The sequence below is a fragment of the Sturnus vulgaris genome, chromosome 15 (assembly GCF_052056855.1).
Source record: "Sturnus vulgaris isolate bStuVul1 chromosome 15, bStuVul1.hap1, whole genome shotgun sequence".
Lineage (NCBI taxonomy): Eukaryota > Metazoa > Chordata > Aves > Passeriformes > Sturnidae > Sturnus > Sturnus vulgaris.
The window spans coordinates 9,499,704-9,512,359 of NC_142257.1; the positions used below are offsets into that span (position 1 = coordinate 9,499,704).

The following is a 12,656-nucleotide window of genomic DNA, read 5'->3' on the forward strand; positions in this document are numbered from 1 at the left end:
GTATTTAATAAATATCCCTCTTGGAAAGGGCTGAGGGGAGACAAAGAATGTTTGCAATGTTTACCTTACCATCACAAGCAAACAGAAAGTCTGTCCCTGATTCTATCCCCACCTGTCCCAGCCCACAGCAGGCAGCGAGGTCTCTCCCGCTGCCAACAATATCAGTAGGAAAATCCTTTCCACTCTGCTTTTCTGGGATTTTGATTCCAGCAAGCCTTACAACAGCTTGGCAGTACAGTAAATAAGAAACAGATTTCTGAATGTTTTGATTTACCATCTTTTTCTTTGTAGCATCTAAGCCCGGGGGCTGAGGACCTGACTCCAGAAAGTCTCCATCCAGATCACCAACTTGCATCCACAGGCAGTAACCCCATGGTGAGGGAGGACCTGGAATGGGCTCAGCCTGCCAGGGGAGTATCCCAGATGAGTGTGTCCCATGCAGAGCAGCAGCTCATCAGGCCAACAGAAATCCACACGCATCTGTTCAGAAGTGCCCAGTTCCAGTGCAAAATGGAAAATTGGACAGAAAAGAAGCCTCTGGAGCACATCCCGTGCTGAGGGTGGTAAGCCATGAAACATTCACTGCAGTTGCTTCTGTGCTGGTCTGAGATGTTGTGCTGTTCCTCCCACCATTGTCCCCAGTTGCATTTTCCTCACATGATATTTCACACCCATGAGTATTTTAATGACAGGTCTCAAAGCACTAGGACTGATCCTCTTCCCATATTAGCATCAGTCCAGGATAACTTCATCAGTTGGAACAAGCTGTGGTGCAAGGGCATGCAAGAGGAGCATGAATGGCAGGACTCAGGTACTGATCCCTTCTATAACAGAAAACCCATTTTCAGGACTTTTCCTAATCTTCTTTTAACTGGACTCTCCACTTGAACTAGGGAAGTTCCCACCAAGTTCAAACCCTTCCCTACAATATTCCTTGAGACTGCTCCAGGTAACATGATGTATGTATCAGAAAGTGATGCTACCTATGAGTGTTGTATCAAATACAGAATTCATCTCAAGATTACCTTTTGTGCAGAGCGAGTCTGGACTCTACTCAGTAGCACAATTTTGAAACAAACTTTGAGCCCTTTCTCAAGTAAAATCTCTGTGGGATGTGGTTATCTTGCAGAATAAAGGCTGTTTTCCCTGTCTAATTCACCTAGGTGGTGACTAAGCTCATGAAGCATTCCTCAGACCATGTGTTATTCACAGATCTTTCATCCAACACCTTCTCCCAGCGCAGGAAAAAAACATGCTGCAACCTAATGATGGCAGAGGGAAACCTCTTCTCTGTCCATGTCTCATTGTCATGTAACTACATTGCTCAGGGTCTGCAGCCTTGGAGAAATAAGTCATGACACCTCAAGGAAGGCCTCTGGAGAAGACCAGTCACTGGGCTACATATAAAACCTCCAAACTTTATCCTCATAAATGAATTTTCCTCTTTTGAATACAATATTTCACACATTGCAGATTTGGTTTTTGAATACATCAGAGTCAGTTAATGGGCTCAGATTAGTCCTACCCTGGTTTCAGCCAAAGTCAAAGTGGCAGCTGTAAGAGATGCAGCCTCCAGCACCAACACGACTTTGAGCAGAGTCCTGTAGTCTGCTCTGCAACAATGACTTGCAAAGTAGGCAGATAAAGCTCGTGAATTTTGTAATGCTGGCACTCGGATGCCATGGTGCAGGGTAATCGCAAGGATCGTGGAGGGAATATTTCGAGGGCAGAGCTTCAAAGTATTGTCTAGATGCTGCAGGAACTGATTCTGGCATGGATTTATTTCCCAATCATCATTTTCTCTACTATTTTCTTAGCTACTACAGCCCTTGTTTTAATCTCAGGTGTAAAAGAAGGGCAAAGTGGATCAGAGGCAGTCAGTGCCTTGGCTAGAAGGGACCATCCCTGCTTCTTATGCATGTGTGAGCTGGACATACCAAGAGGGAGGACCTGGAATTTGTCACCCTCCAAACCAGGCTCACAGGTGCTTCTCATGCAAGGGGTAACAACCCCTTGTGCAGGTGCTTGCAAACCTGCTAGAACCTCGCAGCAGCAGCACAGCTCTGTGTGTGGAGGTGCTGCATTGTGAAAGGTACAAGCTGGGAGCAAAAATGGTATGGGCAGCTTCCGTGAGCAGTCCAGTGATGTCCAAAATCCAGCCATGGACACATGCACACACCAGTTAATACGACAGTAATGGTGGGCAGTGCTCTTTACTAAATAGGCAAAGTCCTACTAGGTTATAGGACAAAATCAGCATCACCCTGGTCAGCAACTTGGGAAGTAATTGAAAGCAGTTTTATAGGTGCCAGATCCCACTGAGCGACAGACCAGTAAAACTATGGCTGAGTCTTCTGAAGGATGGATGTGAGGATGGAGCACACAGGCCAGACTCACACTGCAGGTGTGACAATGCCTGCCCATCCCCACCTCTTCTGACACCTGGAGAACTCAGGGCACTTTACAGGAGACCAAATTACCCTCTCACTCCCATGTTGCACATTCAGGAACGGCTTCACTTGCTTTGGAGCTGATTCACACAAGGTACTAACCAAATAAAGGGCCATGATCCCAAAAGGCTGGACCAAAATCTTTAAGCAGTTAAGCTTGGAGACTGCAGTGAAGGAGTGGTGCTTCCAGGATGGGCATGCCCTGCATCCCTCTGATCTGATCACCAAATACCTCCAGGCTGGGCAGCCAGAAATGGAGGTGGACTAGGAAGAGCTGGGTGTTTCCCCAGATCCAGGTTTTGGGTTTTAGCAGTCTCAGCAGCCTCAGCAGAATGGGCAGGAGGCTCTTTCCAAGATGCCAAAGGGAAACACAGCAGTGGGACCCACCAAGCCATTGGTCCTCACTCCCTGAATCCCACAGCCAGTACTTGGCTGACCCAGCATCAGGGCCAACAACATTTTTATCACACCAGTTTAAACCATTAATAATTGTCTGCCCAAACCCTCCCAAGCTTCCAACATTATATAAACGGAAGTGAATTAAAATTATTTTTTTCCATCACTGTTTGAAATGTGCAATGCTTTTTCTAAACTGCCCCATGAGCAGAAGAGAGAGGGGGGTTCTGAAACAGTTCCCTGGCTTCCAGCCAGGTCCCAGCAAGTACTTTATATCTCACTTCAAGACAATCAGAGCAAGGGTTTAAGAGGCTTTGAACACAAACAGTGTTAGGTTAGTTAAATCCTGCTTTGAGCAGTGGCGAGCAATGGAGACATAAACAGATTTCATTTGAACCGGGCTTAATGTATCTGCGTTTACAGAGTCTCAGCTGATTTCCACATACATCAGAAGTGGTGTATATTTAGTGTGGCAGCATGGTCCCATGGGGAGGGCAGCCATCCATGTAGGTGCCCGGGCACCAGTGCTGACTGCTCGTGCACCTCTCAGCAATACCCACCACTGCTTTATCTGCAAAACGGAAAGAGTTTACTCACTTCACAGAGCAAACCTGGAATCAATTAATGTCTAGCCCGCATTTAGGAGAGGCAAAACACTATATAAACATTATGTATCATTTAGCTTCTGAGGAAAAGCCATTTTCTGAAAAAAGGGGCCTCTCCTTTCTATTTTATGAAGTCTGGTTCACACTGGTGTAGGCCTTCTTGACTTTTTTGGCCTGGTCCTAATTTTCACCAGCCCAGATTGCAGGAGACTTGAACTCACAAAGTACATTAATTTGCCTCATTAATAAGTGGGGGTCTCCTTGCTGAGCACCTCCAATTCTAATTTGTCTGCTCAATGAGTCTCCCCAGAACAAAGCTGAGGCCAGCATCACACTGCCTGTTCAGCACCAGGATGGCTGTGGGCTCCTCCCAAGACCAAAGACATTGTTCAGAGGGCTGCTTCTCACTGCCCTTCCTGCCTGATCAAAGGAGTTCAGCAACATCCCAATGCACCACTTCTCTGAGCAACCTGTGCCAGGGCCTTCCCACCTTCACAGAGAAGAATTTCCTTCTAATATCTGTTCTTAATCTACCCTCCTTAAGCTTAAAGCGATTCTTTCTTGTCCTGTCACTTCATGCTTGTAAGCCGTCACTCTCCATCTCTCTTGTAGCCCCTTTAAGCACTGGATGGGGCTCTCAGGTCTCCCTGGAGCCTTCTTTTCTCCAGGCTGAACAACCCCAGCTCTCAGTTTGTTGTCAGGTTAGAGGATTTTACCACTCTCTACCTTTTAGGTAGATACTTGTGATGCCTGGCCCCTCTATGTATCCAGAGTTACTCACCGGTGTCATTGTTGCGCTCTCCTGCCATTAACATTTTATTTTCAGTTAAAAAATACCTCCAAGACCCTTTATGACAGGCATCCCTTCACACTGGTTGCTGTCCTGCAGTCTCCTGCCCTTGCACACCTTTCCTTCAGCCTGTCTGAGCTCTTCCTATAAACACAGGAAGGCTCAGGACTGTTTTTCACACTACACAAAAGTTTTGTCTCACCACTAAAGGAAAACCAGGATTACCAAAAAGCCACATCTCAGGCTGGGGGTACCAAGCAGGGTGCTGCTGCTGCTGCTGCTGCTGCAGGTGCAGTGCTGCTGGTGAAAGCCAGCCCTGCATTTTTGGGCACCCAGGCATAGCAGCAGTCCAGGCTCATGGACTCATGACCTTGTCACTCACCCAAACACAAATGCTGCAGGAATTGCCCCTGTTCAGTGACAACTGTGGTGTGGCCCAAATAGAGCCAGTGATGCTGATAACTCAGTCATAGCCTTTGTAGAGGGATTTGCTAATATAAGTAAGGAAAGGACCTTTACCTTTGGCATCATTAGCTCTGAAACCTGCAATAACTATTTCTAGGGATAGTTTTTGCTCCCCCTAGCTTGGCTCTGTGCTTGAAGCTAGCACAGGACCAAACCTGCAATTCAGAGAAAATTCCAAACAGTACTTTTTGCGTCACCCACAGGCCACAGAGCTGAGCTACCCCTAGTAAAACAAAATTTTAAAAGGAGGAGAAAAATTAAAAAAAAAAAAAATTGGCAAGAAAAAGCACCAGGAGATTGTACATGTAGAGTTATGTGGGCTGTGTTTCTGGAGGAGTGAATAGAGTTGGCATGGCTGAGGGAAGATCAGGTACCCCACACCCCACTGATTTTCCATCTCACTGGACCATATGCTGTGGAGATGTCAGAGAAAAGCAGGTTCTCATCTCTCCACCAAAAGGGTCACATCAGGAATAAGAGCACCACATATGTTTCCATCATGTTGTCAAAGTTTTAGGAAGTATCCCTCATAAAACACAAAATGACTACAAATGAGAACATGAAAAACAAATTCAGCAGGAGCTTGTGTCACTTGCTTCTCCCTCACCCTTTTACGAGAAGCTCCTGTTCTCAGCTCTCAGCTGGCTTGGGGAAAGCTTTGGGGCACAAACACTACAAATGGCAATCCAGGGCTGGGATTGGAAAGGCAGATTTTGGAGAGCAATGCAGACGAGCTCTCTGGGGTTGGTGAGAGGCAGGCACAGCCTCAACAGTGGCAGGCAGACCTCTGCAAGATCGACTCACTCTGCTCTGTAGGGGTGCATCAATAATTTTTCTTAGATACTGCTCATGTTGGGGTCTCATTTACTTTATGGCTGTAAGCCATAATATACTGAAAAAGAGGATATTTTCTAGAAATTCTGCCCTGTGAGAGTCGAGTGGGCACAGATCGCCCAGAGAAGCTGTTGATGTCCCAGCTTGTAAGTGTTCAAGGGCAGGCTGGACAGGACTTGGAGCAGCCTGGTCAGGTGGAAGGTGTCCCTGACCATGGCAACAGGGCTGAAACTAGAGGTTCTTTAAGGTTCCTTCCAACACAAACCCTTCTGGGATTCTGTGTTCCTCTGGCAACGCTGAACTCACACTGATTGTGCAGAATCACAAGGAATGGTCATACAAAACTACGAAAAACTCACCTAATGTTATCCCAGCAATGCCATCAAAGACACAGCTCGTGGCTGCCTGATGGCCAGGTCATCAAAGGCATGAGCACAGTAGCAGAGGAGCCCTGAGCCCCCAGCATCCCTGCTGCAAGGCACATACCCCTCTCCCCCCACAACCCAGCCAAGAGAGAGCCAAACCCCCAAACGTACATTCCTCCCAGGCACTTCTTTTGGTCACCCCCAGAGTCATTTCTTGGTCCCTGTCACAGCACAGGAACAGGAGACCGAGCTGGGGGTGAAGTGAAGCTGTGCAGCCAGTCCTTCTCTGCTAATCCCCACTGCCTGCATGATTGGAGGGGTCAGGGTGCCTCAGCCTTCATCATCTCTGGCACATCAGCCTCTGCCATCTGTCACTATGCCCAGGCCTTGGGCTGCAGCTGTGTCCTGGCACACCTCATGCTGCACACAAGAACGGCTCCTGCTCACAGGTCTCCTCTTTCCTTCTCCAGTTACCCCGAGCTGTGTGGGTGTGTTTGCACTAGAACTGCCAGATGAGGCCAAGCAGGTTGTTCCAAGGTGCTAATCAGCATCAGAGCACAGGAACAAGCTGCTTTGTTCTGAGGTATCACAGCCCATTTCCTCAGTTCGGGTTGGTTTGCGGACTTGGAGCAGATCTTTTGCTGTGCCAAGGCTGCTTGATCTTAGAAAGAGGGAGCTGGCAAGGAGAGCACTGGAGGCCTGGGCTTTAGTCCCAGCCTTGCCACAAGGTTTCCAGGAAAAGGATCTGGGCTGTGATCCATTCCCAGCCCACAGCTGCTCCAGCTCTCAATGGCAACATTCCTCCCTCCATCAGCAGCTGCCCTCAGCACAGGGCCAGAGCTGGTGGCTGCACTTCCACCCACTTAGCTCAGAGAAAAAAGAGAAAATATTTTCAGAATTATTTTCAACCAAAAAGGCTTGTTCATCAATCATTCTGGCATATTTCAATGAAGTTTTGAAGCACAGGTTGTAGGCAGAGCTCTGACAGCCACCAAGGATCACGTTCTGCCTAAAAGGAGTTTAACTTTTCTCCCTCTCATGATCTGGTGAAGATTTTACTCTCATGCCTTCCACAATCTCTCTCAGTATGCCAGTATGTTCACAATGGTGATATTTCAACCTGCAGGGAGAGAAGAACATGGTAAAAAGATCCCCAAATGCTGTGCAAAATGGAAAGGGGCCACATCTAAGGCACAAGGAGAACTGCACCCTTGGAAAGCACCCCTCCATCCACCCAGCAGAGCAAGGAGCAATGGAGACATCCCAAGTATTTTGAGTGATGAGCCTCCTGACTCTTTAGTATCTTTACTTTCTTTAATATCTTTCAAAATAATTTTCTCCCAAAAGATCAAAGGAGGCAACTCAGGAGTGGCTTCACAACATGTACCATGTGCACACAAAACATTTCTAGAAGCCCCAATCCTGATAACTGATAGGGAGGAAATAACACAGAGACTCCTGACAATAACCAGAGTCACCTGGAGTTTTGGGTAAAAGGGAATTTTTTTATATCCAGGGAATTTTTTCTGGACTCCAGGCCAGACTGTGGGTTTTTTAAACAATGGGTATCAAGCTGTGATCATAGACTTGAATCACATTAAGGTTAAGCCACGATATGTAAAACTCAGCAGTCTCCATTTGGGGGATTTGTGGGAGGCTTTTCTCATTACATGGTTTAGACTTGCTGCCTGGGGTTAGTTGTTCCTCACACAAGATCCAGAGAAGTCCATTGCTAAGGGAAAGCCTAGAATAGCCTGGACTAGTGCTGTAAGAAGTTCTCCTCACCTCCCAAACTTTAAAGCAAGCACATTCTCCAGCCCCACTGTCCCCATAAACATGGAATGAGTTCACATCTCTCTCCTAGGTGTGCTGAGGGGAGGGACATGTGAGCCAGAGCACAAGGATGAAGACTTGCTCAGGGCTCTGCACTCAGGGGAGACCCAGGACTCTGTGAATCCCAGGACACGCCAGAGTTAGGCACAATGAACAACAGTGAAAAACAGTGAGTTTTCCACCAGGAAATTGATCACATTTGGGATGAACCTTGATCCTGCACCGATACTGAATGCTGCTGGGAAATTACATTAGTCCTCCTGATGGAAAAAAACCAGTCTGTTTCCAGCATGTGCCATATGATGGTGCCTTCCTAGACTCTCAGCACTGCTCATGCTGAGAATATACACATTTTCCCTAGGGAAAACAGATTCAAAATATCTGTTCCAAGAAAATAATTCTGTACCTCTAAAGGGTACCTTGTTCTGTGACTTGGAGTCTCTCTTGTAAGAGCTGCTCCACCATTACTGTTCTGTGTGTCCTCTTGGAGGTCCAGGAAGGGCAAACACAGGTCAATAAATGGGATGGTGAAACAAAACCCATCCATAATGATGATATCAGAACAGCACTAAGTCTTTTTGATGTCATCCAGCAGCTCACTGAAATATTTAGTGATTTTGTGCTATGAGAAAGAACAAGTGTAGGAAGAAAGCACTGTCAACAAGAAGGAGGTGACACTTGGGGCTGTCACCCCATAGATTCCTCCATTTGCTTCACACCAGCTGCTGGCTGGAAATGGGGTTGTCTGTGATCCCCATCCTCAATGCACTTTTGGAGAAAGCAGAGGTGCCAGGGAGAGCAGGAGCTCCTGGGTGCTGATGACATGGGGATGCTCATCCCAAGGGACAAGACTGGGGTCTCCCCAGTGCCCACCCAGTCGGGCAGGACTTGCAGCTTTGCAGGGACCCCTGCCCTTGTGTGGGACCTAAACCACTGACCCACTCAGTCTAGTACTGAATGAGTGACTTTCTGGCCCAAAGGCAAGAACACTCTCAAACAAGTCATCCTGAACTGGTTATTTTTAAATCACATTTGCTAAAAGCAAGAATGAGCAGAAGAGTTGGGGGAAGCAGGGAGTCATGTTGCTCTAATAATATACATTTCAGTGGCAGCTTTACTGCATTTATTTCAAGTCAGATTTGCAAAAGCCCTTTATCAAGCAGGGCAGAGCTCTCCTGTAGAACGTGTTTCAAGTCCATAGCAGCATTTTGGATACGTCACATCCCTGGGCTGTGAGAGCATGAGATGGAGCATCATCTCCTGCGAGTGCTCACAGAAAATTTGTCCAAGTCATTCTGGACAGGGTTCTTGGCTTGACATGACCTAAAAGGGTCTCTTTTTAATCTTCCCTTTGAAGTTAAACAAACTCAGACAAAGCACGACAAAACTGATTAAGAGCTTCCCCCCTCTTTAATATACTTAAACGTCTGTGTGCAGTTCGAATACTTTTAGCTGCACATGTGATGAACCTACCAAGGAGGTGCATAGGATCTACAGCCTGGATAATCATAAAAGTGGGCAGGGAAAGAAAAGGAAATTTTTCCTCTACTGAAAGCAGTTCATCCACATCTTTCCCTGCTAAACAACATCTGACATTTGCAGACAGTGCTGACTGCCCACAGCCCACCTGCTCCAGTGTGACAGGGTTGGTTGCTCATGTTCTGAGCACAAACTGGCAATAGAACAATATCTCTGCTACCCTCAGTGCCTGGCTGTTCCTCCCCTGCCATGCAGGATGGGTCAGGACAAGAGACAGGAGTCTGCAATCATTTCTCGCCTCTAAACCTACTGAGTTTGGTACGAACTACTGGAGGAGCCAGCAGGGACCTTTCCTGCCTCCCTGCACACCAAGGTCTATGGCAGGCACAGCCTGGGACTAGCAGGGCAACAAAAGCCACTCAGCCCCCAAAATCAGGTGACGTTTTTACCAGGTTATGTCATGACAGTGGGCAAGTTTGGTCTAGGGCACACGATTGTAAAGAAAACCAGCCACCCAGAACTGGGGGTGACAGGAGGACTATAAAACTCTCCCAGCAACTGCAGGCAGGCCAGTGCCTCCCATGCAGGACCATCAGCTCATTTGAGGCTGCCAAGGATTCTTTGCCTGCTTCAGGACTGCTTCAGAGTTCTGTGAGCTCTTATTAAGAAGGAGCTTTGTGGTTCACAGTCTGCACAAGCAGTAAACTACATTGAAATTAATCCCAAATATATTTTTAAAAAGCAGAAAAGTTGATTTTTTAGGTTAATCCCCCCCCCTCCTTTTTTTAACAGAAAAACCTGGCCTTTTGAAAGTTTTATTTTGAAATTGAAATAAAGCTGAGTGAGGCCTACACTGAAACAGGGATCACAGCTAACAGAACGTCTCTGTATGGAATACAACAAGGAAATTATTTCCTCAAGGTGGAAATTTATTGCTCCAAGGTGGAAGGCAGAGTGGTTTAAAGAGGTTTTTAATTAATAAAGGGAAACGTGCCAAGAATGTGTTGCATGTTTGAGCTCTCTGCATTAAATACTACTAACCTGTTGAGGGCTAATTTAGGCTTCAATTAATAACAATACACACAGAGGCATAAACAGCCTCCTGCACCTTCAGCAAAATGCATTAAGATGGCTCTATCACATTTTAAACAAATTTTAGGCAAAGAGGTGCTGTTTCTTGGGGTGCCAAGTAGCTCAGGGCACTTGTCTCCTCAGGTCAGGACACAAAGCCAAGTACCAAATGCCCCTGGAGCTGGAGAACAGCAGCGTGGTAGGTCTTGGCAGGATATTTATAGCATCCCTGGAACAGGAAGGGACTGTGAGACACTAAAGAATTTTTTTGTTTGGATTTTTTTCCCGCAGTAATGCCATTCTAGGCATTCTCACCCAAAGCCAGGATGCTATTTCCCAGTGGTCCCAGTCTCTTAGGTGTTAAGTCTCACTGACTTCCATCAAAACCTAGTCCTGCATGGCCCAAATTTTTTGAAGTCATTTACACTCTAAAACTTGCAGATTTGTGCTGAGTGGGATTTTTTTCAAAGCACCTCAACATTTTAAGTGTCTCAGGGGGAAATGGTGCCAAATCTTATCCTACAGGTTTTCTTCCTCATGGTCTCCAGGTGAGGCATCTCTTGGCACTGGGTTCCACAAGTTCAAAGTGTGAGGCTCTACCAACAAACACACACCCTGATTTAAATGTCTCCCCACTTTGCCATGCATCAGTTTTCTCTCTCACAGACAGTCAGCCCAAACTGGAGCATCTAACCCCCATGTCTAAATAATTCATTATTTCATGCACTTCTGCATGTCCTCCCTTCTCCCAGTGACACAGAATAATTAACATATAAAAGTCTGGTGATAAGTGAAGTTTACGATCCAAACTAGAGGAATGAAGGCTCAGAAGTGAACATTATAAGAGCTCTGTGCCCATAAACATCCCACTTCTGGTGGGCTACCCAGCCAATTAATTACAGGCAGAAATTCTGGCTGAGCATTCATTGCCCACATAAGCTCCTTGCTGAAAAATAAACCTCCAGATTCGTCAGGAGAAAACAAAGTAGAAGATGATGTGCTGGAGAGAAAAATACACACAGACCAAGAATAGGACATGCCCTATATTTTACAAAGAGGTTTTTTTGTATCTACTCCTCTGTAGTAAAAAAAAGTTCCCTTCTTTAGGGAAAAAGAAACTGTGCAAGATTACAATGGCCAAGCCATGGGATTCTCAAAAAATCAGTAATTATTAATTTTCACCTTTTCTCATAAGCTAATACAAGCATCAGCCCCTCTTGGGCCAGGTGGTCCCTGACACTTGGGTACAGGAGAGTCTCACACAGCTCCTAGGTTTGGATCCTCGGCTCTGGTGTGGCTTAACCATTGAGCAGAGCTCCACACTCATCCCTCTGCTGTACTCGAGGAGCTCGAGCATGCAGAAGGTCTGGAAACCATTGGTTGTCCCCTCTAGGTGAGTGTGTGTGGTGCTGTCCACAGGTGAGACACACGGGGCAAAGACAGTCAGGAGCATGTTCTGAGATCATTGAACTCCAGAATGGTTTGGATTGGAAGTGACCTTAAAGGCCATCTCGTTTCACCCTCTGCCATGGGCAGAGATGCCACCAACTAGATCAGGTTGCTTAGTGTCCCATCCCACCTGGCACGGAACACTTCCAAGAATGGGGCAGCCACAAATTTTCTGGGAAAACTGTGCCAATGTCTTATCATCCCCAGAGTGAAGAATTGCCTCCTAATATCTAATCTAAACTTGCCAGTGTGAAGCCATTCCTCCTTATCCAGTCACTTCAGGCCCTTGTCCAAAGTCCCCCTCCAGCTCTTCTGTAGGCCCTTTAGGCACTGGATGTGGCTCTCAGACCTTCTCTTCTCCAGGCTAAACAGCCTCAACCCTCCCAGCCTGTCTCCAGAGCAGAGCTGCTCCACCCCTCTGAGCACCTTCTGGGCCTCCTCTGGACCTGCCCTATCAAGCCCACATCTTTCCTGTTGAGCGCCCCAGCACTGGTCACATGCTGCAAGTGAGGTGTCATGAGAGTGGAGTAGAGGGGGAGAGCCCCCTCCCTCGACCTGCTGGTGATGCTGATTTTGAAGCAGCTCAGGGTGCAGTTGGCTATAAGAAGTTGCACCCGTTCTCTCAGTAGGGGATGGGACTTGTGTACAGCTTCAGCAAAAGCTGCTTGGTGTAAACAGCAAAAAAATCTGTGACCTGGAGAGAGGGGAAAATGAGCCCAGAGAGCTGCCTGTGGCTGCCAGACCCTGTACACTGAGCCACCACTTTCACATTAAATGTCCCAAAAAACATATCTCTTCCCACAGGGACCGTTACAAGTATGAGGGAGCTCACTCCACCACAGTCAGCATCATGGGTCACTGCCCAGTGTAGGGGGGTCCTGCTCACCTGTCCACACGTCATGCACCCCACTGGCCCCCC

At 47.0% G+C, this 12,656-nt stretch overlaps 1 long non-coding RNA gene across 1 annotated transcript in view; it reads right to left on the reverse strand.

Annotated features, from left to right (window-relative positions):
* Positions 1–12,656, reverse strand: part of LOC106857360 (uncharacterized) — a 57,011-nt gene that overhangs the window by 43,600 nt on the left and 755 nt on the right. The gene's annotated exons all lie outside the window — the stretch shown is intronic.